This window comes from Micromys minutus (assembly GCF_963924665.1).
Source record: "Micromys minutus genome assembly, chromosome: 2".
NCBI classification, from domain to species: Eukaryota; Metazoa; Chordata; class Mammalia; order Rodentia; family Muridae; genus Micromys; species Micromys minutus.
Window position 1 is genome coordinate 92,429,614 of NC_137971.1, and position 4,163 is coordinate 92,433,776.

General features: G+C 38.6%; 1 pseudogene across 1 annotated transcript; it reads right to left on the reverse strand.

The window, feature by feature from the left end:
* Positions 1 to 2,145: 2,145 nt before the first annotated feature.
* Positions 2,146 to 3,093, reverse strand: LOC308418053 (olfactory receptor OR51C1-like; annotated as a pseudogene). Its single transcript has one exon. The product of its transcript is annotated as an olfactory receptor OR51C1-like (transcript).
* Positions 3,094 to 4,163: the final 1,070 nt, after the last annotated feature.

Consider the following 4,163-nt stretch of genomic DNA (forward strand, 5'->3'; position numbering starts at 1 on the left):
CATCAAAAGCCTCCCAACCAAAAAAAGCCCAAGTCCAGACGGGTTCAGTGCAGAATTTTATCAGACATTTATTGGGGATATAACACCAATATTCGCCAAACTATTCCAAAAGATAGAATCAGATGGAATATTACCCAACTCATTTTTTGAGGCTACAATAACCCTCGTACCTAAGCCACACAAAGACCCTACAAGGAAAGAGAACTTCAGACCAATCTCACTTATGAACATTGATGCAAATATAGTCAACAAAATCCTTGCAAACCGAATCCAAGAACACATCAAAACCATCATTCATCATGACCAAGTAGGCTTCATCCCTGGGATGCAAGGATGGTTTAACATAAAGAAATCCATCAATGTAATCCACCATATAAACAAACTTAAAGACCAAAATCACATGGTCATCTCACTAGATGCTGAGAAAGCATTCAACAAAATCCAACACCCCTTCATGTTAAAAGTCCTGGAAAAAACAGGAATCCAAGGCCCATATTTAAACATAATAAAAGCAATATACAGCAAACCAACAGCCAACATCAAACTTAATGGCGAGAAACTTGAAGCAATCCCACTAAAATCAGGGACTCGACAAGGCTGCCCACTCTCTCCCTACCTATTCAACATAGTACTAGAAGTCCTGGCTGGAGCAATTAGACAGCAAAAGGAGATCAAGGGGATACAAATCGGAAAGGAAGAGATAAAAACATCACTCTTTGCCGATAACATGATAGTGTACTTGAGTGACCCCAAAAATTCCACCAGAGAACTCCTACAGCTGATAAACAAGTTCAGCAAAGTGGCCGGATACAAAATTAACTCAAACAAATCAGTAGCCTTCCTATACTCAAAGGACAAACATGTGGAGAAAGAAATTAGGGAAAACGTGCCCTTCACAATCGTTACAAAAACTATGAAATACCTTGGTGTGACTCTAACTAAGAAAGTGAAGGACCTCTATGACAAGAACTTCAAACCTCTAAAGAAAGTAATTGAGGAGGATCTCAGAAAATGGAAAGATCTCCCATGCTCATGGATTGGAAAGATCAACATCTTAAAAATGGCCATTCTACCAAAAGCAATCTACAGATTCAATGCAATCCCCATCAAAATTCCAACCCAGTTCTTCATGGAATTGGAAAGATCAATGTGCAATTTCATATGGAATAACAAAAGACCTAGAATAGCGAAATCCATCCTCAACAACAAAAAAACATCTGCGGGAATCACTATCCCTGTCCTCAAGCTATATTACAAGGCAATTGTGCTGAAAACTGCATGGTACTGGTACAGAAATAGGCATGTGGATCAATGGAATAGAATAGAAGATCCAGAAATGAGCCCTCATGTATATGGTCACCTGATTTTTGACAAAAGAGCAGTAAACATTCAATGGAAAAGGGACAGCCTATTCAACAAATGGTGCTGGTCCAACTGGCACTCAACATGCAAGAGAATGAAAATAGACCCGTTCTTATCTCCTTGTACAAAGCTCAAGTGTAAGTGGATTAAAGATCTCCACATTAAACCAGATACACTGAAACTATTAGATGAGAAAGTAGGGAAAACCTTAGAACACATAGGCACAGGAGAAAATTTTCTGAACAAAACACCAATGGCTCAAGCTCTAAGGTCAAAGATTAACAAATGGGACTTAATGAGATTGCAAAGTTTCTGTAAGGCTAAGTACATCGTCATTTTTCTGAAACTATAACTCCATTCTTCATTATTATAATAAAGTCCAGTGTGGATATATACAACATATTTTATCCACCCTGCTGTTGGATACCTATTTTTTGATAACTTAGTTATTATGAAAAAGAGTAGCAATAATCTTTGAAGAGGGAAAATGCATTGCTCTCCATAAAGGAGATATGTAAGCCACATTGTAGATATATCTCTTCTTCTATTTAAATAGAAAAAATCAGAAAATGTCTCTAATAACATAGAAAATGTTTCAGGAAATAATAACAGCTCTAAAAATCTGTGGTTCATATAATTATCTCTAGACTCATTGTCTTTTTGCTTAAACCTGAGGCTATCAAAAATTTGCACCAAAAGCATCAATCTACATGTTATAACCTCCTCTAATGTCATTTTATTCATTCATATGATGACAAAGTAGAAAAACAGTTAAACAGCAATCTAGCTCTTTGTCATACTGGAATGGAGAACTTTCAACACAGCCTTCCGAATCTGTTTGGTCTTCACCCGGTAGATGATGGGGTTCATGACAGGAGGGATCAGCAGGCAGGCATTGACAAGCAGAGTATGGACATATGGGGGAGCTCTTTTCCCAAAATGTGGACAAAGGACAGACTGAGCAGTGGAATATAAAACACAGCCACAGCCCCAATATGGGAGATACACGTGCTGAAGGCTTTCTTCCTCTCTTCTGGGGAAGCAATGCTGAGGACAGTTCTAATGATCAGGATGTAGGAAAGAATGATAAAGACAGAGTCAAGTCCAGCAGTGGAGATGAGGGCAGTGAGCCCAACTGCACTGTTGATCCTGGTGTCTGTGCATGAGAGCTTCATGACATCAGGGTGGAAACAGTAGGAGTGGCGGAGCACATGACTGTTGCAGAAGGACAATCTTTTTAGGAGCACTGCCAGGGGAGTCTGGATTAGGGTTCCCCGAGTGATGATTGCTACTCCAATTACTACTATTTTAAGATCAGTTAAGACTGAACTATATCTGAGAGGGTTAGAGATGGCCACATAACGATCAAAAGCCATAGCCAGTAGCACTGAGGATTCCATGACAGTGCAGAGTTGAATGAAGAACATCTGTGACAAGCAGGCATTGAAGCTGATCTCCCTGGTGTTGAACGAGAATGTCCCCAGCATGGTGACCAGAGTGGATATGGACAGCCCGAGGTCAGTGGTGGACAGCATGGAGAGGAAGTAATACATGGGCTCGTGGAGGCTGGGCTGAGTAATAATGACAAAGAGAATCAGGCTGTTCCCTGAGAGGGCAGTCACAGAGAAAGCATAAGGGAATGGAGATCCAGGTGTGGAAGGGTTCCAGCCCGGGCATGCCAGTAAGCAGAAAAATGACGGAAGAAGTTGTGGTGTTCTGAAAGGTTGACATATTGAATGCAAGTATTAAACTTGCAGCTGAGAATCCTGCAATGACAATTTTAATCATTCAAAGACTGGCTATTTGCAATATCAAACAAATGAGTCTGTGAATTTTTTCATATATGATAGTAATTATAAGCAAATATGTATTATGTTAGTATTATGGGCAGTTTGGTGTTATAATTTTTATTGTGGTCAGGCTAAATTTCTTACAAATGCATAGTCTACATTTAATGGCATTCAAATGGTTTGCCATTTACTAAACTACCATATAACAAACATTGCATTGAGTGTACCTCTGTTTCCTTAGCTCTAGCTTAATGCTAATGTTCCTACCCAACAAGATTGTTATGAGGAATACATTCAGTAATACAAGAAATTGATTAGCAGAGTGGTCCATTTACTTAAGTATCACAAATACTAGTTTTGTGTATTGTGACTCATTTATAACAAGCATTATAGGGGATCACCTAGATGACCGCCAATAGATTACTGGATAAAGATATTATAGCATAAGATTACACAATTAGGTTTTATACAATCACAGAGAAAACCAAAATTATATAATTTTCAGAGGAATGAATAAAACCAAGTATAATTAGATTTAGTGCAATAAAACAGATTCACAAAGATAACACCATACTTCTCTCTCATATGCCTAGACACACACACACACACACACACACACACACACATGCATGCACTATATGTATGTGTGTATATGTATGCACTATATGTTTGTGTGTGTGTGTGTGTGTGTGTGTAAGTAAAGTTTATTTTTTGGTGAGAATGAAAACTAACAACTTAGAGAAGAAAAAGAATCGAAAGAATTAAAAGTTCTGTATGTTTTCTCCTCTAAGTATAAACTAGTTTCTGTCTGCTTGTTTGAGAAAGAGTCTCAATCTCTCATCCTGCCCTGAAACTCACTATGTAGTCCACTTTTGATTCAAAATCATTGCTGCCTCTGCTTCTCAAGTGCTGCTAGATGGAACTTGAAACTATCATCCTGAGTGAGGTAACCCAGTCACAAAAGAACACACATGGTATGCACTCACTGATAAGCAGATACTAGCCCCAAAA